The sequence below is a fragment of the Chelmon rostratus genome, chromosome 20, assembly GCF_017976325.1.
Source record: "Chelmon rostratus isolate fCheRos1 chromosome 20, fCheRos1.pri, whole genome shotgun sequence".
Lineage (NCBI taxonomy): Eukaryota > Metazoa > Chordata > Actinopteri > Chaetodontiformes > Chaetodontidae > Chelmon > Chelmon rostratus.
In genome coordinates, this window is record NC_055677.1 from 6004680 (window position 1) to 6029360 (window position 24681).

The window sequence follows — 24681 nt, forward strand, 5'->3', positions numbered from 1 at the left end:
TCATATCTCTCTCCACCTGACAAGCCGTCATTTTTAATTTCTATAAATGATCCTTCCCTGTGTCCTTCCCTGCCCTAACATCCTGTATAATTAAGAAACACTGCACATCAATTTAAGGAAACTACATGCTCTCAAAATGTCATCGCACTGGGTCCCCATAAAATTAGAGCATCACCAGGATTAAAAAAATGGGTTGGGTGGCAGCGGAGCACCACGTTGAAAAGAAAACACCACAGGGGACGGCGTCTGAAGGTAAACCATTTGAGTTTTTCCACTATGAAATGCCTGAACTCATATTGGAACTCGATTGCTGTCTAATTGCACAATTTATTTCTTGATTGAACCCAAAATGCAAGCAGCCACACGAGCACGTTGACGATTGTAATTAGACATTAACGTGTATGAGCTGTGGCTCGTGCGTGTCCTCTGGTTTGCGTAAAAGCACGATACGGTGCAGAGTAACAGAATGCGACAGAGGAGGCAGCGGGGATGAAGTTGCAGTCTGGTCCCTGTTAATAAAAATGTAGAGACTAAATAGGAAGTGATGGTGAAGGTGACTAAGAGAGAACAGTCACTGAGCATTTTACAAACGATGAGCGTGCATTACAAGTGCAGAACGAAAGGCTGTTATGTAAAACAACTCGTTTAGGCATAAAAACCTGAAACATCTGGTGCAGCCACAAAATCTCTCCTCCGTTCACACAGTTCTTTCTGGAACATGTCCAGACTTAAGAGGGAGTTTGCATTTGAAAGCTGTGAATGAAGTCACTGTGCCAGTTGTGGGTGGAGGAGGATGACATTATTTTGGCTTGCGCCATAAAATACGTTCAATTACTGTGAATGCACTTTAGTCTGCAGCATATTCGAATTAAATGGGTCAGAGCCATAAGAAGATGTGTTGTAGCCTTAATTAAAAAGTTTTTAAATTGTCGCAAACAACTACACAAACCATATTTAATATTAACTTAATTAACCCTAATGCGTTTTGAGACCCCTGTCCCTCTTTAACAGCTCAAATGAGAAATAGTTGCATACCACCAGAAAGTGAGAAGTGCTTTAAAACAACCTTCAGCAGCTCAAAAGATTGTTTTATCAGCTTGATGTTTCCTACGGAGCCCCTAAAGTGTCATGAAGAAAAAAATATATATATCGTGCGCACGAGATACTAAAACGTGCGCACGAAATACTAAATCGTGCGCACGAGATACTCAAACGTGCGCACCTTTTAGCTAAATCGTGCGCACGAGATACTAAAACGTGCGCACGTTTAAGCTAAATCGTGCGCACGAGATACTAAAACGTGCGCTCGATTTAATGCACTCTTTCATTTATACAGACAGGTAGCAACAACAATAGACAGCCGGGCTCCGTTCACGATTGAATCTGATTTTAATATTCACCGTATAAGGCGCATCTAAAAAGCCTTTAATTTTCTCAAAAACCCACAGTGCGCCTTATAATCCGATGCGCCTTTTATATGGATCAATATTGGTTAATTATGGCTATCGTGGTCAGGGGGCGTGGACGAAGTAACAGCTGTATTCCAATCTCTGAGTGCCGTCATCCTTTTACTGGCATGCAGTCAGCTGTCAACCTGAAAGATAAAATGACTATTTCACTGAACAATGAAAAAATATCAATATTACACCGGATTATAACGCGCACCTTCAATGAATGGCCTATTTTAAAACTTGTTTCATATATAGGGCGCACCGCATTATGCGGCGCATAGAAAGAAACTACCGTACTCTGGTGTCTGGGGTTGCGTTATGCATCCACTAGATCAGGGGTTGGCAACCCGCGGCTCCGGAGCCACATGCGGCTCCTGAAAATAATTAATGACCATTTATTTAAAATGTCTTTTATCTTAGTTCGTACGTTTTCAAACAAATACAGCGCGCGCTCACAGATGACAGCTTATCATGCGTAAAGATGCAGGTGAAGGCGCACAGCGCTGATGTGCAGTGCGCTGAGGTTCAGGAGCAGAAATCACATTAACCACGTTTGATTAATATTTTAATTGCCTATTATTTAGCATAAATTCATATTTTTTTCATTGTTCAGTGAAATAGTCATTTTATCTTTCAGGTTGACAGCTGACTGCACGCCAGTAAAAAGATGACGGCACGCAGTGAGTGGAATACAGCTGTTACTTCGACCACGCCCCCTGACTACCATAGCCATAATTAACCAATATTGATCCATATAAAAGGCGCATCGGATTATAAGGCGCAATGTGGGTTTTTGAGAAAATTAAAGGCTGCGCCTTATAGTGCGGAAAATACGGGAAATATTAAAATCAGATTCAGTCGTGAACGGAGCCCGGCTGTCTATTGTTGTTGCTACCTGTCTGTATAAATAAACGAGTGCATTAAATCGAGCGCACGTTTTAGTATTTCGTGCGCACGTTTTAGTATCTGGTGCGCACGATATAGTTTTTTTTTTTCTTCATGACACTTTAGGGGCTCCGTAGTTTCCTGACTTTTCCCAGTTATATGAAATTATTTTGATTTGGTGTCTCAGAGAATCCAGCTGTAAAATACAGATTTTCATGTATCTATGATTGCAGTTGACTGTTACTTTATGTTTGTACATAAGAGGTCTGACAGTATGTTAGATTCAGGGTCTGTTTGGGCCCAAAAAATAAAAAACATGTAGGATATCATACTGAATATTTCTTACTGTGTGAAAGACTTTTTGCCAAACTAAACGTAAATGTCGTATATTTGTTCATGCATGTCCGGTATAACACACACAGCATGAATGATTTCCTCGTTTGCTAAGGCTGTTTATGGTCATTTCCATATTTTGTCACCTTTAATCAAATCTGTAAAAACAGGAAAGGGAGGGCCACAACTTCAGTATTTTTCTATTTATTGGGTTTTAAAAAGGTCAGAATAAGAGAAAAAAAGTTGTTGATTTAGTTATTACATGTCAGTGGAATCTGTAGGACCCCAAACAATGAGAAAGTGAAGTCAAATAGAAAAAAAAAATGGACAAAAATGTTCAATTAAGGAGTTAAAACCCCGATTTCCAAAAAAGCTAGGATGCTGTGTAAAATAAATAAAAACAGAACGCAGTCGTTTGCGTACAAACTGTGCGTCACAGCTTGTACACTCAGGATATAGGAAGACAAGGGCTCGGACCAAGATGCGGACTTCAGGGCCGGAGCTGGTGCAGTTCAATAATTCAGGCTTTTAGGAGGCAGGCAGGGGTCAAAACAGAAAGCAATCCAACACAAGCAAACAAATAGAATAAGGAGCAGGCAGGAATCCAAAGTCCAATAAACGGGCAGATAGGTCAAACGCTGAAGTCAAGCAGGCAAAAACAGATCCAGGTAGCAAGTAACAGAAGCACATGAAACTGGACAGTACATTCAGCGAGTGGCTGATGATGGAATGAGCTGCAGGTGAGCAAGTGGGCGGGGAGCTTCATGCAACTGCAGGGCAGATGAGGGAAGTGAGAGCAGGTGGTTGGGTGGAGCAGGCAGGTCATGGGGAAAGGACAGAAAGTTTGAGGGCATCTGGTGGATAAGTGGAGAACAGAGCTGTGTTTGTTGACAACAGTTTTAAAAAGTGTTCCTGAGTCCATGTAGTAACATCCATTATCCAATCACGTGATTGCAAAGGGGTTGAACCTCGTTCCATCCTCGCTTGTGAACGACTGAGCCTTTCCAGGATGCTCCTTTCATACCCAATCATGACACTATCACCTGTTTCCAATCAACCTGTTTACCTGTGGAATGATCCGAACAGTTTTTGTCAGAGCGCTCCACAACTTTTTTCAGTGTTTAGTTGCTCCTCTCCCAACTTGTTTGAAACGTGTTGCTGCATCAAATTCAGAATAAGCAGATATTTACAAAAATCAAAGAAGCTGATGAGGTCAAACATTAAATATATCTTGAGTCTTTGTGCTGTTTTCATTTGAGTTTATGTGAAAAAGAATTAGAAATTGTTCACATTGTGTTTTAAAGTGTCCCAGCTTTTTTTGGAATCGGGGGAAAACGTTCCATCAAGGGCATTCCTTCATACCGGACCTTTGTACGAAAGAACAGAAAATGTTCACACATCCAACCGATGATCTCTCAGCCCACATGCCAATCAGCCCTTTGTGTTGCAGAACTCTCCATCAGCCCCTCCACCTCCAGGCTGTCCGAGACAATTCAACAGAGATATTCTGACCTCCGCCGGCTGGCTTCGCTCACAGCAACCACCAAACATGGAGTCTAATCGCCAAAGTCTTTCTCCATTGCTAACCTCAATAAATATTATTACACACTTGAAATTGAGCTCTCTTTGTTGAACTCCTATTAAACCACAATAGCTCAAATCATTCAAAAACATTTATTCCATGTCTCAAACTGTAGCCATTAAAAGTAGATTCAAAGTTTCACAATGTGCGGTCGGAGGATAATGAGGGCCCATTACTCCGTGTAAGATTATTTCATATTGAATGTATTAGACAAGTGTATTAAATGCAATGAGCAGAAAGACTCATTCATAGGAATGTCCTACTATCAAACTTCTTCTTCTGTGGCCAAAGTTAAATAAAAGAAAATGAAATAAAAATGTTTCAGACTGCACATAAATTCAGTGAAAGCTGTTAAATAAATGTGCAGTTCTAGAAACAGCCACACAAACCAGTTGTTCGTCAGGTTAAAGGGAGAATCAAGCTCTCTTCCTCCTGTATTTTTCTTTTTGATTGTGTTTTGTGCATGTGTTGCTATACAAGAGCAGAATAAGTGGGGAGAGACAGTATAATTTGCCTTTTATCAAGACAAAAATGTTGTCTGCTTCGAAGCAGATGACAACTCCTGGAGGGGAGAGAGGGAGGTCCGTGGTATTGATAATGTTCTACAGCCGACAGATATTGGAAAATGAGTGGTGGCCTCCTATGAACTCACTCTGGTCACAGGAAACAACCTGAGGGGGGACATGTTTGAGCCGCAAAGTGAAAACATTAGCTATGATCTGTCGGTTTTGGTTTGTGAGCCAAATTCACAGCGAAATTGAGGATAACTGCATTATTATTTCTTGAGAGGGCAAGATATGATTTATTGCACGAGCGTATGAGGGAAAGAGTTTCCAAAACGTCACTAAAGATCTTTATTCAAATTATAAGTTGGGAAAGTAATTTTAAAGAGTTCTGTGGGCTGAATTAATTCTGCAGCTGCCTTTGGGTAATTGTTAGAAGCTCAAGGCTATTTAGAAAGTATCCCATGCTCCTCTCTGCTGGAGGTTCAGTTTGTACAGAGTCGAGTAACACAACTCAAAAACCTTATTGATTTCTCAGAGCTTATACAGCATTGTAAGAGCCACTCTCCATTCGGGGAACAGACTACAAACAGTTCAGCACTTGAGTTGACGCAAAGTGGACTACACTGATAATCATATTCATGTGGAGAGAAATAAAAGCACGATCAAACACCCATTAGTGCAACACTGATATCACTAAAAGCAACAACAACAGAGATTTAGTCTGGAGACTTATTGACTTATTTTAACTTAAGTTATGTAACTAAACAAGCTGCAACAGTTTTACATTTACTATGTGATGATGAAGGTCCGGTACGCCTGTTACTGAGCTATGAGGACATTTGGTTGGATGTTTGTCTGGAGCTAAAGGAGCAGAAAAAACCCAAAATCGAAACAGAAACCATGTTGGGATTCCTCTGATGGAGCTCCATCACCCAAACAAACAACCGAAAATGACATTTCATGTCAGACAGCATTCGCTACGCTGTTTTTTAACCTTTGCTGCAGCTAATCTCTGAAAATGGAATTGTCAAATATCATTGGAGAGATAACGTCAAAAATCACAACTACACATATAGAGATAAATGTCGACTGGTGGAGCGAATATGAAGGTTTTAGTTGTACTAGTCGATGAAGGTGCGGTTCGTTCATGCTTTTCGTAAGATAAGTGGTCACATCAATGTACAAATGGTCTTCAATATGTGAAACAGTAAGTAACACCTTCAAATGCACCTCTCTGTGTACATGTCAGTGAACGCATCGCCGTTGACAATGCCGCTATGTTCAGCTCTGATTCAGACTGTCTTCAGTTCAGTCAGCTTTCACGTTCAGTTCAGTACAAAACTAGCCTCTACAAGCATTGTGCAAAAGGTTAAAAGCTCTGCAGCCTGTTATTTACAACAGAGTTATCAGATTATGCATGCCTCTGTGGCTTTCACAGTCTTTTAATAGGCTTTTAAAGAGGAAGTACACGCTGTGCATGGCAGCCGAGGTGACAGTGGTGCTCTCAGCCATCGGTGAGGAGCTGCGCTGCTAAGAGCCACCGATTTGGTCCGTGACAATGGTGATTCAGCATAGTCAGCTGAGTTTAAAGACTTGTTGTTAAAGATTCATTCGTACGTGTGCTGACCCATCTTTGGTCGACCAGTAGTTTAGGTTTGGTAAAGATTGTGGTTCTGGTTAAATTTAAAGTTACTTTTGACTTTTTCAGTATCTAACCAAAATCCTGTTTTTTGGCTAACCTTAAACAAGTACCTAAACATTACCATTAAAGTTTAATCACGCTTTGGTTACCATGTTAAGCTGCTATTGTATCTGAAGAGTGGATACGGTAGGAAATATGGTGTCAGTGGATATTTTGCACTACTGTTGCATGTAAATTTTGCAACTTGAAAGATTTCAGGGACATTAGATTTCTCTAAAAATACATTCAAATTAGCAGCATATACATGTGATTTAGGAGATCAGGTCGAATAAAGGGCCTATAGCTCCACCCTTCACCCCTCCACGATCTGCACAGACGTCCTCTGTTATCATTATTTCTTTCTGCACGTCGGAATTCAAACATGGGAAGGGTCAGATGTTAACTATTCAACAAGGCTGCTGGAAGCACATTTAAATGGGAGCGGTTTCATCATGCACTGTTTGGTCTTGAGGTGAACTGAAGCTCTCTCTCTCTCTCTTTCTTTAAACTTAATGATCCAATCCCAGGAAATTAGAGGGAGCCGACTTGAACAGACGAGCAGCACCGTTCTTAAATATAAGTCATTTCGGATCTCCAGTCGCCCTGAATCGCATGTCTGCGAGCCTGGGAGGAAACTGGAGAAGGAGGGCGACATGGAGAATATGTGATGTCCACAGAGAAAGCACGGTGGCTACGAGCACTAGTCTTTCTTGATGCGAGGTGACAGTCCAACCACTTAGCCACTGTGACGCCAAAACAGATATGGGTTACACTGCCTGATGTATTCCACCTTATCCTCTGCGGGTTCGTTTCTGATTCTTTTCATATCTGAATTAGACTTCTGTATGAATCTTTATGACAGAAAAAGAAGTTATTGCAAATGTGGATCTTATGAAAATTGATGAGCTTTTATTTGCTTGTACATGCATTTCCAGTGAAAGACTGAGAATATAAGAAATCACTTCTACGCTGCAGAATGACTTGTGCATATAATCTGTATGGCCTGAGACAAAATTCAAGCTGGATATTTTTTCATGTGACTGGACCTTCATGAAAACTTGTAAAGCTGATGTTCTGAAGCTCAGAAGTAATAATAAGGCGAAAAGAAGAAGAGGCTGACAGAACAGACTGCAGGCGAGCACATTCGGAATAAAAGGAAACGATGCTGTGGGAGAGAAGAAAGAGGATGTGATAGAAATACGAGGGGGTAGAAAGAAAGGGGTACTGAAGCAGTAGGCGATCCTGACAAGCGAAAATCCTGCCTGATCACAAGAGCTGCTCTCAGATCGGATGCTGAAGTCAGCGCATTTTGAAGCAGCAGAAGCCACCACGGGAATAAATTCCTCCAAACCGAGGGAAGACAGAGAAGAAGAGAAAAGAGGTGGAAACCGAGAGATATGGAGATGGAGAGAGAGGACGGAAAGCGACGCTGTTCATCGCCTCCTGGTCTCTTGTAACCAGAGTGGGGACAGAACTAGATGAATATTAAGGATAATTGATGATGGAGGAAAAGAGAAACAGAAAAAAGCTTACAACTAACATGCCTGTTAGGATGAGCTAATGATGATAAGGCCCAGCAGTCAGTTGCTTCATTGCTTTGCAGTCACAAACTACTTAAACAGATATAGTGCATAACAGCCTGGTGTGCTGAATGAGTTTTTGTCTAATTGTTAAGTCTAATGCACAAGTGGCCCTGAAATACAAACAATGTAAAGACTGATTTTAAGCCCAGAAAGTGACCAAAGCGCACATTTTTCCACCCGATTTGCTACAAACAAGCTTTCAGTTGTTGGTGAAAGAGCTTCATTCTAAGGATTATGGCGTATTAATGTGTTATGGGATGGACGACAAAGATGAGACAGATTGTTTTTGACCGCACCTCATCAGACAACTCAAGACGGTTCACAGATTTGGTTACTGACAGTATCACACTATCACAGCAAGGCCTCCACACTAAATGACAAAATACGTCCATGAAGTGTTTTCTGATCCGCTCCTGTCAGCAGGTGATAGCATCATGATCGTCGTCGAAAGTCTCGTTCAGAAGCGAGGCTGGAGCCGGGTTCACCGCTGCGTGAACACATGATCGTATGAAGGATGATACTACATGAGGAACACTTCGTAAAACCATCATCAGTAAACACAGTTTGTTGGCAAGTGATTGCATTCTGTTTTATTTATGTTATATGCAGTGTCCCAACTTTTTTGAAATCAGGGTTTTATGATGTGATGGTTAACATTTGTCCTGTTGAGGCACAAAATGACTTGGTTTGGTTAAGGGAAAGATCGTGGTTTAGGCTAAATGTTATGGAACAATCGGGGTCATGCTTGTTATCTGGTGTAGGTCACAGTGATACATTGTGCACCTGACAATCATTAGCTTGATTGAAAGAATAAGTGGAGTCATCTCATCACCTGGTAAAGTCAGGTCACATTATATGACTGCTTCATATGTAGCAGGTGTCTGGCATTGTAAATATATGTCTCATATCACTGCAGGGTGTAAATAATGGAAGCCAGTCATCAACATCTTGACATGTTCTTAATCACAGGGCATTACAAGAAAACAGACATTATATAACATAACATTAGCCTGCTAGTACTTGTACTGTAAATTAAGGCAACGTCATACTTGTTCCTCTTGGTTTTTTATCCATATTTCCTCATCAAACTGTGTGTGTTGCATTATGAGGACCTATAAATTCCCCCAGAAAAATCGCCTGTCACAAGTGCAGCAGCCTGTGATGTGTGGAGACGGTCCCCGTCAGCACGGCCGCAAGGACTCCACAACCCACACCTTCCTTTCGGTCAGGCAAATGGCCAACTTGGCCTGGAGAAAGAGACAATTAAAAGAAACTGCTCTTTTATGTACAGAATACATGGGCACCAGACCGCAGGGCCTCCCCAGAGTATCACAAAAATCATTCAACAGGATATTTGAACAGCTGAATAATATGCAAATACTGCGAAGTGCTGCACAGAGAGTTTGTCAAAAAATGCTTATCCTCCTTGCAGTTGCGGAGCAAGTGGCAAGCAGGGGACCTAATTGTATGCTCCTGTAGCAGGAAATGACTATATCACAGCGTACATGCTAGCATTACAGTAAGTACTGCAATTAAGGTAATAGCTTAATTAAAGGATTTATATGGTTCACAACAACCCTGACCTGCATTGAGCTCATATCAGCTGCCTGATAATAAAGGTAGTTTACTGGAGAATGTGTGGTTTCTAAGATAAAAGGAAATACGAATGCAATGCACCTTGCAGGCCTCCGTGGCACCAAATCAAAACACCAGAACAAAAGGACTGCCCACGTGCCAGAGTCAGTTGAAAAATGAAGTCATTTACACCTTTTGGCATGATGTGTAAATGGTATATATATATATATATATATATATATATATATTCTGCTAAAACCTTTCATTTAGTCAAGCATAATTGTTTAAAACGTCAAACTAGTTTTGACTTCACAGAGTTTTCAGCTCGGTAGACAATGCACAGAAGTCAACAAATAAGCACAGAAAACACCTGGAAAAGCAATATCACACCAATAACATCATGAAAATATTATGCATGCAAGTCATGCATCAAATATAATGCACTACATACTTAAAATGTTTCTAGTTACAGTTTATAATCGGCAGTATTTCTTCAATCAGTCCACATTCATCTGCAGCAGCACTTTCTTTTCATATGTTCAACCGATTCTATTCCTTCCTTGTTAAAGACACAACCATTGCATGCTTTCTGATCTTTCTACTCAGCGGGAAAGTTATATGTAGGATAATACATCAATCAATCATCCTTCCTGCTATCTGAAGCTGCCTGACAAAAAACTACAATCTGCCCCTCAGCAAAGGAAAAATAAGCAGCGCTCATGACCTGCGAGGTGCCGCGCTCATGGTTTGTATGTTGTTGACGGATCTGCCGGCTCCGCCTCCCTAATTTTCACAGCGAGATATGATCACAGAGCAGGCAGGATGGAGGCAACGAGCTTGTTAATATCAGATGCAAACGAGAAGATAAAGATCGAGATAACAAAAGTGAATGTGTAAATAACACATTTGATTATAATCAAATGATCACACTGGCAGGCATGTGTTCAGCGCAGCTAACGAGGAAGCGGCTGAGAAGAGGCAGAGACGGGCAGCCATGCCAGTCTGGAAGAGAGACCCACGCTCACAGACAGAGAGAGAGAGACCTGGCCCAACTGCAGAATGTCAGCAGGGTAACACTCCTGATCAAGATGTTTATCTAGACGTCCAGGGAAAAAAAAGATTGGCCTAAATGTTTTAACACCCTGCCATTGTAAGTCAAACTGTGGTGAACATCGGTCTCCTACAGTAAATGTCAAGGGCAGAGGCAAAGTCGGAGGGATGAGCCTATATATACTGTAAAAGAAGCCATTTGTCACTGTTCTGCATCCCATTACAGAGGCTCAAATTTGTAGCCGCGGCACAGCAGAAGAAGACGGGGAAAAAAAGAATTCCTCTATCACCTCGTACAGCCCAGATAATCTGTAAGCACAAAGCCGCCACGCAGTCCTCCTCCGGACCTCTTTTGCATTTTGGACGCATCCTCGGGAGGCGTACTGGAAAACACTGTTGGGTTTTAGATTTGAATCAATGGTTTGTTCAAACGTTTGTTCATAACAGATTAACTTTGCTCTGTTCTCTTTTCACTCACCTGGAGGAAATCTTCTGACTGGAAGCGTCAGATAAACTGTCATTTGCTGCCAGATTTTTTTTATGAAAATCCTGCAAATGGCACTTTTATAACTCACAGAGGGACAATACATCGCTTGTAGTTTGATCCTCTGTTGCTGAAGTGGCCGTCGAGCAGCGTCACTTATGCTACAGTGTAGCTCTCTATATTTAGTCCATCGTGATCAATGCTCGATGATAGAGCCATTTTCTGGCTACAGGCATTAGTGCAGCCATTAAACTTTCTCTGATGCAGCACTTTCTGTGTAAGTGGACAATTTTGCTGACTTTCGTATTGCAGGTCGATGATGAATTGGATTCTAAGTAAACAGTGATGAAGCACCTTAAGCAGTCAGTATTGGCATTCATGAACCCTGCTCTATATCCCGGCGCTTCCTAATCATCAGTGACAAATATACTCAGGAGCACCTTTGGGGCACCTTTGACAGAGGCATTGTGTGCACCCGAGATGAAACCCTCTCCCCCCGTTTGATCAGGCAGGCAGCCTGACCTTCCTGCCTCCTGTTGCCATATTTGGACTGTATTTTCACAGTAATCCACTCATCTGACAGTATCTTCAAGCCCTTTCATAATAATCTTTAATAAGGACGACCTTTGATGCCACAGACAGCTTCGCTGGGCCGTCTGATTCCTCCTCAGCATGTCGACAGGCTACTAATCCTCCTCTCTTATCTCGGCTCCCTCTGATATCAGGGCTTAGTTTTCTTCAGGCTGTGGCAGCTGTTCATAATGAACTTGGCATTTTTATTTTACTCCAGCACATTGACAGTCAGAGTTGGGACTGATTGTCGAACCATTAAAAGGAAATTTCTGTTTTGATGAGACTATGTGACTCAGAAGTTCACACGAACTGCGCTAACCCCCCTCAAATGGCCCGACCCAAATCCCGAGCAGCTCTGCGGCGCTGTCATTTCACGAAGACGCCAGTTGTGTTCGAGAGTGTACCAAAAGACACCGCAGCGTTCAAGCATTCACCGTGTCGCTTTTCTAAGAAGAATATCAGGCCATTTCGGCAGAATTCTTCCTGCTGGGTAATGAAACCTAACATGTACAAGACTTATATGTCCCTGAATTTCCCGTCAGGGCAGTACGCGTCAGCCTCAGCGGTGGAAACCGCCTAAGCTGAGCTGATAGATGGTGGAGCTGCGGGCATCTAGGAGTGCCAAGCATCAGCGCTCAGCTCACGCTGGTCTCATGCTTGCAGCCTTGGGACATGCCAAAGAGGAGAGCTATTGGAGCACTATCAGTACTCTCAGAGATTATGTCATTACAAGCTTGTACCATTGAGAGTAGATTGAGAATACTTGGAAACACACTTCCAGAAGGTGCACTTTCAATTAAATTATATGCAGCTATATTCAGACACAGTGCCGGTGCTGTATGAAAGACAGACAGGTAATGTATTAATATTCCCATCATGGCTGTCACAGCCAGTCATAGTCATGCGGGTCTCACCACTGAGCCAACATAATACCCCTGTGTCCAGCAACAGTCTCATGAACGGGCATTAGTCTTGGCTCATTTAGGACATCACAGTCTGGAGGGCATTTCAAATTCTGTGCATTGAAATTTAGACAGAAATGACAAGTAGCTGCTGCAAAAAGGAAGTCAACACGCAGTAGGCTTTCACAGGGCAGCGAGGTGACAACCAAGCACTCTGGCAAGGTGCTCCATGGCCGCTCCTGGTAATCAGCACCCACAGCTGTTTGCTCCAGAGAATACACCGAGTGGCACTAACAACAAGCCAGCACCATATGTGTGAGCCATTAGCGCTCAGTGTTTTAATTACTGTACAAATCAACGGCGTTTGTATGTTGGGATGGGAAATGTGAAAATACACCCCCCTGGCTCACCTGTAACAGATGGTGGGGTCGCATCTAAATTGAGCTGTTTACGTCTTTTTGGTCAAGGGGAATGGACTGAACGGGGCCTGCACGGCGGCGCAACCTTAAGCCACCAAAAATAATTGAACTCAAACAATCCCCAAAATAATCTGCGCCCGGCTCTCCGTCTGGTGGTTGAAACATTGCACGGTGTCTTTTCTTCTGGTCCCCTTCCTGCCAATTGAAGCAACGCCAACCTGTAATTCTCTCCTCTCCTCCAGATCCCCACACTGACATCAAGTGAAACAAGTCCATCCCTCCTGCCTCCGGAGGCAAGCTGCCAAATAGTTCCATTAGCATGCCTCAAGAGGAACTAGGCCAGGCAATAACGTTGCTCATTCTCTGCAAGTCAGATGGGGAATAGCTACTGCAACAAGGCACCACGGAGAGTCACTTTAGCAGCGCGATTCAATTGCAAAAGGTGTGAACAAATGATACATGGCTACATACAGATGAGACCATTGTGAAAGTTCCACTTTTAATACAATCTCACTGAACTACTTCTGCCCCTTTTGACTCTACCCCCGAGAAGAGAGAGAGAGAGAAAAGAGTCTTAGCAGCTATCTGATTGTCGGGTAACCAGTCAGCTGAGGGATAGTAGGAGTTTTGTGTTGCAACATACTGATTTGGTCCAAGTATGAGTTGACAGCAGCATTAAAGAAGGCTGAGACGGGATAAATGCCTGCAGGGGGGACTGAAATCACTTCCACTCCGTTGCCTGATATGTTGGAAATAATGGTGTTTGCAAAGAGCCCACACACATTCACACTTGATGACTTCTATCCTGTGCTTTGTCTCATGAAACTATCCTTATTCATATTACATCCCAGTTCATCTGTGACGTTCCCCCCAAGCCTGAAACTGAAGTGAGACTGTGCAACGTTTCAAAGCAGAGACGGCACATTTCTCCAACAAGCAAAAAGTTGAATTCATCCATAAAACCAGTTGTTTACGGTGGATATGTTAGCTAATGTTGGCAAAAGCTGCAAAAGTTATAAAACAGGTTTGTTGCTTCACCTTATTTAACGTGAACTGAGGGACAATTACAAGATGAGAACGTCATAAAGTCAACTAATTGACTCAGTAATGTCAGTTACAAAGCAGCATCTAGCTGACATTTGCTAATGGTGGCTAATATTAGCCAACATTAGCCACCATATGCTACAGTCAGTGGTGAAAGTAACTGTATACATGCACATACACTCAAGTGCAATACAATCTAGATACTTAAAAGATCAGCTCCACTTTGACCAGATGAAACATTAAAGTCATGTTCATATTGCAACAATAAGTCTAACTCAGTTATATAATATATATTATTCTGATTTTGTCTGCTATGCATGAGCATGCCTACTAATTGTACTTGAAGTGTATTTTTAACATATTTTCTGGTGAAGATGGGTCAATTAATGTTGCCTTCTGTCACACCGCGGTGAGGTTTGTCTTGTCATGGGTTTTGTCTTGTTATTTCCTGTTTTATTTTGAAGGCCTAACTCTCCTCTCGTTTCAGAGCACTTGCCCTTCCTCATGTGTCCCGTGTGTCCGCCCTGATTACCTATTGTCTCCACCTGTTCCTGATTACCCTCCACGTGTTAAATAGTCTGCGTCTCCCTTGTCTTGTGCCAGTGTGTCTTTGTTCGTCGAGCCAGTCACCCGAGCCTGTCATCTTCCCTGCCCTACCACAGCCACAGTTCTTGTTGATTCTCTCGTTCCTCTTCGTGAGTGTTTTGTGTTGTAGTTTTGATAACTTAGGTTTTGATTTATTTTTGTAAGATTCTAGTTAGCCGAATTGTTAACCTCCTTTGTAGAGTGATTTCTGTTGTGATAGTTTTGTATATTTGTTTCCTGTTCCTCCATTGTTTTCGGAGTAGATTTTGAGTTCTTTGTTTTCCCTGCCTAGTCTGGTTTAGCCCTAGCGTTTTGAGTTTCCTCCTTCGGGAGCGTTTTTGTTTCTAGTTTTCATAGTCTTAGAGTTCATTAGTTATTCCTCCTTATGAGTGTTTTTTGTTCTTTGTTATTTTCCTTATTATAGATAATTATTTAACATAGCTTTCTGCCTAGATAATTTTATAGCCATTTTATTTAACACTTCGCGAACTGATACCAGAGTGTTCAATAAAACTTCTGTGCGCACTGATCTCTGCGTCTGAGTCCTCTTCTGAGTTCCCGGCCTGACAGTACACACTGGCCAGCATGGACTCAGCAGAGACCAGCCAGCTCACCGCCGCAGTTCATGCCCAGGAATCTCGCCTTTCCCGTCAGGAAGAGCTCCAGGCAGCCATGGCGTCACAGTTAGGTCACTTGTCGTCTCAAGTCCAGGATCTGATTGATCACTTTCGTCAACCTACCAGAACCATGGCAGCACCACAGCCCTCCCCGACACCGGTTCCGAGTTTCTCCGGCACCGGAGTTGGACCCAAGCTCGCCCCACCGGAACGCTATTCCGGAGAACCGGGTCAGTGTAAGGCATTTATGATAGATTGTTCTATTCATTTCGAACACTCTCCCTATGCATTTCCCACAGAACGATCTAAGATCGCGTTCATGATCTCCCACCTGACCGGGCGAGCGAGGGCTTGGGCTACCGCAGAGTGGGATCGAGAATCACCATGCTGCTCCTCCCTTAAAGACTTTAAGGAGGCTTTAACACGGACTTTTGATCCGGTGACAACCAGCCGGGAGAAGGCTCGAGAGCTAAGCGGCCTCAAACAAGGCTACAGCTCGGTCAGCGACTACGCCATCCACTTCCGCACTCTGGCGGCGGAGAGTGGGTGGAACTCCACAGCCCTGTACGATGTGTTCCTGAAGGGGCTCTCCACCTCCATCCAGGAGATGCTGGTTCCCTTGGACCTCCCCACGGACCTCGACTCGCTGATAGCTCTGGCTATCCGGACCGAAAACAGAATCCACGAACTCAAGCAACACCGAGGCAGCCGGACACTGGAAGAAAGGGGTTCTCGTGCGCTTAATCCCACACGGCTGGAAGCCCGTCATCCGTCTCCAGACTCGTCTCAGCACTCGGGAGCCGAGGGAAGATCCGAACCCATGCAACTGGGTCGTACTCGGTTAACACCTGAGGAGCGTCGACGCAGACTAACCGAGGGACGGTGCTTCTACTGCGGTGAGATGGGCCACCTCATTGCCTCATGTCCAGTCAAAAGGAAAACCAAGCCGGTGAGTTCTACCCCCCTGGCGGTTGCTATACCGCGAATCGTCACGCCGATTCAGGTAAAACACAACACTAGCATCTCACACCTGAATGCACTCATAGACTCAGGGGCAGACGAAAGTCTCATGACATGGGATTTAGCAGCTAAGTTGGGACTCAAGACTGAGCCTCTGACGACCCCAGTGCAAGCTCGCGCGTTGGACGGTAAGGAGCTGTTCGTCATTACTCATACCACTGAGCCCCTGGAAACCTATGTTCAGGGTCATAAGGAAATAATGAACTTTTTCCTGTTTCACTCTCCCTCACAGACTTTGATCCTGGGTTATCCCTGGCTGCGGGAAAACAACCCTCTCATAAACTGGAAATCTGGAACTATTATGGGATGGGGGGGAGAATGTACTAAACACTGTAAGTCCCATCAGAATCAAGCTGAGATTGTGTCCACGATTAACCATGTCTCTCTTAATGTCACCGCAGACACCGAGACCAACCTGAACTCCGTGCCAGCTTGCTACCACCATCTCAAGGAGGTTTTTAGCAAAGACAAAGCCTTGTCTCTACCTCCTCACAGACCCTACGACTGTGCTATAGACCTGCTCCCGGGCTCCACCATTCCCAAGGGCCGGCTTTATTCGGTTTCGGGACCGGAGAGGAAGGCTATGACGGATTACATCCAAACCTCTCTCAAAGCCGGGCTGATACGCCCCTCCTCCTCTCCGGCCGGAGCAGGGTTCTTCTTCGTGGGTAAGAAAGACGGGTCGCTTCGCCCATGCATTGACTATAGTCCACTTAACGCAATAACTGTTAAGAACCGCTATCCCCTTCCCCTCATGTCGTCAGTATTTGACCAGCTCCAGCAGGCGCGAATCTTCACTAAACTCGACCTCAGAAACGCCTACCATCTGGTTAGAATTAGGGAAGGGGATGAGTGGAAGACAGGGTTTAACACCCCCAGTGGACATTACGAATACTTAGTCATGCCATTCGGACTCACTAACGCACCCGCGGTGTTCCAAGCCATGATTAATGACGTACTGAGAGAATTCATAGATCAATTTGTGTACGTCTACTTGGATGACATACTGATCTACTCTCACGACCTTGAGACACACCAGAGACACGTAACGGCAGTGCTTAAGCGACTATTGGATAATAGACTGTACGTCAAAGCAGAAAAAAGTGAGTTCCATGCCGAAACCATCTCCTTCCTGGGCTTCATCGTAGCCCCTGGAAGAGTGCAAATGGACCCGGCTAAAGTTAGCGCTGTGGCCGAATGGCCCACTCCCGATAACCGCCGCAAGGTTCAGCAATTCCTAGGTTTTGCTAACTTTTACAGACGGTTCATCAGAGGCTTCAGCGCAATAGCTTCTCCTTTGCATGCTCTTACCTCCTCTAAGGTCCACTTCTCCTGGCCACCCGAAGCTGAGAAGGCGTTTCAGAAACTCAAGGCCAGCTTCACCACAGCACCCATTCTCATCCTGCCCGATCCACAGCGACAATTTGTGGTGGAAGTAGACGCTTCCAATGAAGGTATCGGTGCCATCCTCTCCCAGTACGCTGAACGGGATGGCAAACTGCATCCGTGCGCCTTTCTGTCACGACGGCTGTCTAAGGCGGAACGAAACTATGACGTGGGTAACAGAGAACTTTTGGCAGTCAAGGTGGCTCTGGAGGAGTGGAGGCATTGGTTGGAGGGGGCTGAGCACCCATTCCTGGTTTGGACTGATCACAAGAATCTAGAATACATCCGTCATGCTAAAAGATTAAACTCACGCCAGGCCAGGTGGGCGCTATTTTTTAACCGATTTTCATTCTCCCTCTCTTACAGGCCGGGGTCCAAGAACGGAAAGCCAGACGCCTTGTCCCAACTCTATGACCCCGAGCCTGTGGCCAAGGAACCAGAACCCATCCTTCCACGAACCTGTGTGGTCGGAGCGGTAACTTGGCATATAGAAAATGAGGTTAAGCGAGCTAATGGAGTAACCCTGCCACCTTGTGGGTGCCCTGAAAATCGTTTATTTGTCCCGGTTAATCTGCGCCCACAGGTGATCCACTGGGCTCACTCATCGCTGCTATCGTGTCATCCGGGGGTGAAACGAACTATGTTCGCCATCGCCCGGAGGTTCTGGTGGCCATCCATGGAGCCGGAGGTCCGGGAGTACGTAGAGGCTTGCTCAGTCTGCGCCCGAAACAAGCCGTCCTCTGGGTCACGCATGGGGTTGTTACAACCTCTGCCCATTCCCTCCAGACCGTGGTCCGACATATCTATGGACTTCGTCACGGGGCTCCCGGTCTCTCAAGGTAACACCACAGTCCTCACAGTGGTAGACAGATTTTCTAAAATGACTCGATTTATTGCCTTACCAAAGTTACCTTCTGCTAAAGAAACTGCAGAAATCATGATTGATCATGTATTTAAAATCCATGGATTTCCCAAAGATATAGTCTCAGACCGGGGGCCCCAATTTGTGTCACGATTCTGGGGGGAATTTTGCCGTCTCATTGGGGCCAAAGCTAGCCTGACTTCAGGCTATCATCCAGAGGCAAATGGCCAGACTGAGCGTCTCAACCAGCAGCTGGAAACCGGACTCCGGTGCCTGGTGTCCCAGAATCCCTCTACATGGAGCAAACACCTGGTCTGGGTCGAGTATGCTCACAACTCATTACCCACTTCAGCCACCGGTTTTTCACCTTTCAAGTGTGTTTATGGTTATGACCCTCCAGTCTTTCCAGATCAGGAGCCAGAGGTCTCAGTTCCCTCCGCCCACGCCGTGATCCGCAGGTGCCGACGCATCTGGGCTGCTGCCCGGCAGGTCCTCATCCGCCAAGGGGACCGGGTCAAAGTAGCTGCTGACCGCAAGCGTCGACCGGCACCAGCATACCAACCGGGCCAGAAGGTCTGGCTCTCGGCCAAGAATCTTCGACTTCGGGTGCCTTCCCAGAAATTGGCACCGAGATTTGTGGGACCGTTTCCAGTCACTAAAACCGTTGGTCCGGCTGCGGTCCGTCTCCGTCTTCCCCGCTCTCTTCGGGTCCACCCCACCTTCCACGTGAGCCAAGTTAAACCTGTCAAGGAAAGCGCCATGGTCCCTGCCCCCCCACCCCCTCCTCCTCCGGAGATGGTAGACGGGGGTCCGGTCTATAAAGTCAAGCGCTTATTGGCCGTGCGCAACAGAGGCAGGGGCAAGCAGTATTTGGTGGACTGGGTGGGTTACGGCCCAGAAGAGAGGCAGTGGATTCCCTCACGTTTTATCATCGACAAGTCCCTCATCAGAGACTTTAATCGGGACCATCCTGAGCAGCCAGGACCGTCTGGTAGCCGGTCCTAGAGGGGGGGGTAATGTCACACCGCGGTGAGGTTTGTCTTGTCATGGGTTTTGTCTTGTTATTTCCTGTTTTATTTTGAAGGCCTAACTCTCCTCTCGTTTCAGAGCACTTGCCCTTCCTCATGTGTCCCGTGTGTCCGCCCTGATTACCTATTGTCTCCACCTGTTCCTGATTACCCTCCACGTGTTAAATAGTCTGCGTCTCCCTTGTCTTGTGCCAGTGTGTCTTTGTTCGTCGAGCCAGTCACCCGAGCCTGTCATCTTCCCTGCCCTACCACAGCCACAGTTCTTGTTGATTCTCTCGTTCCTCTTCGTGAGTGTTTTGTGTTGTAGTTTTGATAACTTAGGTTTTGATTTATTTTTGTAAGATTCTAGTTAGCCGAATTGTTAACCTCCTTTGTAGAGTGATTTCTGTTGTGATAGTTTTGTATATTTGTTTCCTGTTCCTCCATTGTTTTCGGAGTAGATTTTGAGTTCTTTGTTTTCCCTGCCTAGTCTGGTTTAGCCCTAGCGTTTTGAGTTTCCTCCTTCGGGAGCGTTTTTGTTTCTAGTTTTCATAGTCTTAGAGTTCATTAGTTATTCCTCCTTATGAGTGTTTTTTGTTCTTTGTTATTTTCCTTATTATAGATAATTATTTAACATAGCTTTCTGCCTAGATAATTTTATAGCCATTTTATTTAACACTTCGCGAACTGATACCAGAGTGTTCAATAAAACTTCTGTGCGCACTGATCTCTGCGTCTGAGTCCTCTTCTGAGTTCCCGGCCTGACACCTTCCTGTATTGCCTGTATGTAAACTCAGCATCATGACAAGATGTTAACTGTATTTATTGTATTGTACATGCTTATACTCGACTAGTATGTTCTATTTTTACCACCTTCTTATATAACAGTGTCTTATTCCCTCCTAATTGCTATTGATTGCGCGTCCTAATTAAGTCACTTAATAATCCTTTTCTTTGACTGACCTGCTAGGTAATGTGAACAGAAATATCTAGTGTGTAAGTGCTGAGGTTGAAGGCAGTCATAACCAGGAAGGTAGGACCTGACAAACCTGATCTCAGCAGCAGTGAGCGTCTCCAACCACAGCAAATTCCCTGTTATCTACATAATTATGACTTTTTAATAAAAAAAAAGATATAATTACAGATTTCAGCTTTAAGCTAGTGTCACAAAAATGCCACATATCCCCCCTCCACCACCTGCGCCTCCTCGTCATGAGGAATTTAAGCACCGACTCTGCTCAGTAACTCCGGCGTTCCAGGATAATTCTGGTTATTTTCCCCGTTTTTGTCATGATGAATGCGTGTGCTGCTGAGCCGTGGCACGCTCCAACTGCCAAACTCAATAAGCGATTGAGGCGCATGCTTTCAACACGTGGTAATAACACCGATGCAGTATGCGGATTTCTTCACAAAGGCATTTGTGAGCATTGATGAGGAGTCTGGAGAGCTGAACAACACTGAAACAACTCAGCGACTGGATCCCCTGCACATGCAGCTGACGCCTTCTGGCTGCTGTGATATTCTCTCTAATGTTGCCTTGCAAACCAAATCAGTCATGCAACTTTAAATATCTGTGGTAAAATTATTATCACTGCATTTCAAATATAGTAGTGTATCTGATGCTTGCTCTAACAGCAGTCAAACACATTCCTGTTTACTGTTTACCATGCTGCACTCCTGGAGTCATTTTCTTACATTTAAGCAATGCAGCAAGGCCTGAACAATCCTCTTCTCCACCCTAACGCTCATATTTTTGTTAAAATAAGTGCTTTCCTCATGCATTGGTTGTCTTCTGAACATGTCTGATTGGAGGATAAGTAACTTTTAAAATATCAAACTTGCTTATGTGATGTCATAAATCGAATATTTAGAGGTGTTGAACTGTTGGTCTATTAAAACAAGCCATTTGAAAAAATCAACTTGAGCAACTGGACATTTTTCACTATTTTCTGACTATTAATTGCTGAATTAAAAAACATTTTGATGACTGCATAGAAAGTAAGTTTGTTTTGCTGATTTTTTCCACCGTATTATTGAGTCAGTATTAGAGTCCACTGTAGCCAGTGTGAATTCATGACCACAGCTGCCAGTAGTGTGAAGGACAAAACCACAAACTCTTCACAGCCACGTTCTAAAGGCTGCCAGGAGGCGTGTTTGATAGAGACAGGGCGGAGTATCACTTTAATCAAGGGCACAAACAGTGTCTCCTTCACACTGACTGAATCCAGATAGATATGACTGACAGACAGACAGACAGACAGACAGACAGACAGACAGACAGACAGACAGACAGATAGATAGATAGATAGATAGATAGACAGACAGACAGACAGACAGATGATAGATAGATAGATAGATAGATAGATAGATAGATAGACAGACAGACAGACAGACAGACAGACAGATAGATAGATAGATAGATAGATAGATAGATAGACAGACAGACAGACAGACAGACAGACAGATGATAGATAGATAGATAGATAGATAGATAGATAGACAGATAGATAGATAGACAGACAGACAGACAGATGATAGATAGATAGATAGATAGATAGATAGACAGACAGATGATAGATAGATAGATAGATAGATAGATAGACAGACAGACAGATGATAGATAGATAGATAGATAGATAGATAGATAGATAGACAGACAGACAGATGATAGATAGATAGATAGATAGATAGATAGATAGATAGATAGACAGACAGACAGACAGACAGACAGACAGACGATAGATAGATAGATAGATAGATAGATAGATAGACAGACAGACAGACAGACAGACAGACAGACGATAGATAGATAGACAGACAGACAGATGATAGATAGATAGATAGACAGACAGATGATAGATAGATAGATAGATAGATAGATAGATAGATAGATAGATAGATAGACAGAAAGACAGATGGATAGATCTGACAACATTTTCAACAACTGTGTTGACAGTGAAGTGTGATTTTGTCTCTTCCCTCAGGCGAGCCTCTGAGGACAGAACTGCACATTAGCTGCTCTCTCATCTCCACACCTGCATTTCCACCAGTGGCAAACCGTGTCTGCCGGTGCATGCCTTTAAGCCTTTTTTGCATACATTTAAATGAAAAGGGTTTCTTTTCTCCTTTTTTTTACGAGTAAAAAGCATAGCAGTGAGTGAAGGTAGGTGCGGAGGTGGTGGGAGAGTCCTTTTGTAGCCTGCTGAGAATCTCATCAAACACGGCAGAAAAACACATTAGGCTGTATGCATCACCGCTGCTGTTATGATAAGTGGTAACATGGACATACAGCATGAGTACAAATCAAAAATCACTTGCTTTTCATGTACCACAAGCTGCATTCCAGCTATGGAGAAATAAAGTTGCTGTTTAGAGTTAGTTGACACTCACAATTTGAAGCACGTTTTTTTTTTCAATCAGAAACAGGAGGGTTTTTTTGCACGAAATATGTTGTGTAAGGCTCTTGATTTGACGTGCTGTGTCTGTTGTAAAGTGGACATGTGACGCACAAATCCCAGCATGTGACTGCAGACACAGAACAGGTAGAGGAGAGATGTTTAATATTAGACCGGGGAGACTGCCTGACAGAAGGACAGATGAACCTCCCCTCAGTCCTCGACACCTTATTTAAGCGCCGAAGAGGAACATCTATGAACATTAGCCTTAAACTATTTCTTCGCTATGCTCTATCGCCACATCAGTCTGTCACTCAACATTCACCATGTGAGACAAAAGAGTCTGTTTCCTTCCCTGCTCCACTGCAATACGAGTGTGGAGAGCGGATTTTAAAGGATGTGACTCACTGCGACTCTGACATTACAACTGAGAATCAAAATTTTCTTACTTGCTTCCTTTGAACAGATATCACAACCGTGACTTGACGGGAAAGAATCACCAGCTGTGATTGATGGGAGGCAGATCACACAAACAAACCTGGATGACAGGCTGAGCAGACTCAGCTGTGCCCCAATTACATACTAATCTAATGCCGTGTATGTAGCATGAGTGAGTCTGTGGTGTGTTCATGTACCAACGAGCAAAGTAAATACGCTAAAAAAACACCAGCTTCACACTTGGCTTTGTGAGGGCGGTGTTGATTTTCCATGAAGCATCACGAGCCACGACGACACACAGCAGTAAAACAGTGAAGATAAAAAACGCTAATGATGTGACAACACCAAGAGCAACACCGGAAAACAAACACATAACAAAGTAGTCAATCGTTAAACGCTAGCTGTCCGTGAATCTGTAAAATTAAAATTCTATCCTTGCAGTTAAAGCATCCATGGGCCTAAATCAATAGCACTGATTTATTTTACAGCCCCAGCTTGCACACTACAGCTTGTGTTGGGGAGAGTGCTTTGCTGTTGTCGTGTTAATAACACGTTCTCTTTTCTGACTGGCTGCCATTGACAGAGAAGCTATGAACATGACATCAGCCTAACTCTGGACTGGTGTGCAGTATAACAGACTCCAGGCAGTAGATAATACTCTGGGCTGTAGGTAATATGTTTCTATTCTTTAATCAAGGCCAAGACAGTAAAACACATCCAGATTCTGCCTTGATTCACACCAAAGTCCCCTCCCCCTGTGCAGCAGATATGAACTAAAATTACCCCAAGGCACGAGAGAATGAATGGGCCACTTAACACATCAACAATAATTAATAGTAATTATTAACAGTGCTGCACAGTCAGTGATAATGAAATAATAACTCATAATATAGCAGTCCAAATAATATTCTTAATGTATTACAGATAAAGTATGTGATGGGCTACCAGTGACACATTAGTTGTCTTCATTCTTTCTTAACAGTAAATACTAAATAAGTAACACTTAAAGCTGCAGTAGAGAAGAAGAAAACATCCTGAGGTGCTGCATTATTCACCAAGAGTTCAACAGTTAAAACCTCCTAATATGCTCACCTGCTAACTGCTGTGGTTTAATTGTCAATAAAAGGCAACAGCTATGATTGGATTGTTATTAAAATATTGCTCAATCCTGATTGGTGCTTGGAAATACATGACAACACAGTTTTCCATCAGAGCTCAACGCGCTTTTAAGCAGCGAGAAGAAGAAAACGCCGTGAGCCTACAGTTAGGACATGATTGAGAAAATGGGTTTTCAGGGCAGCCG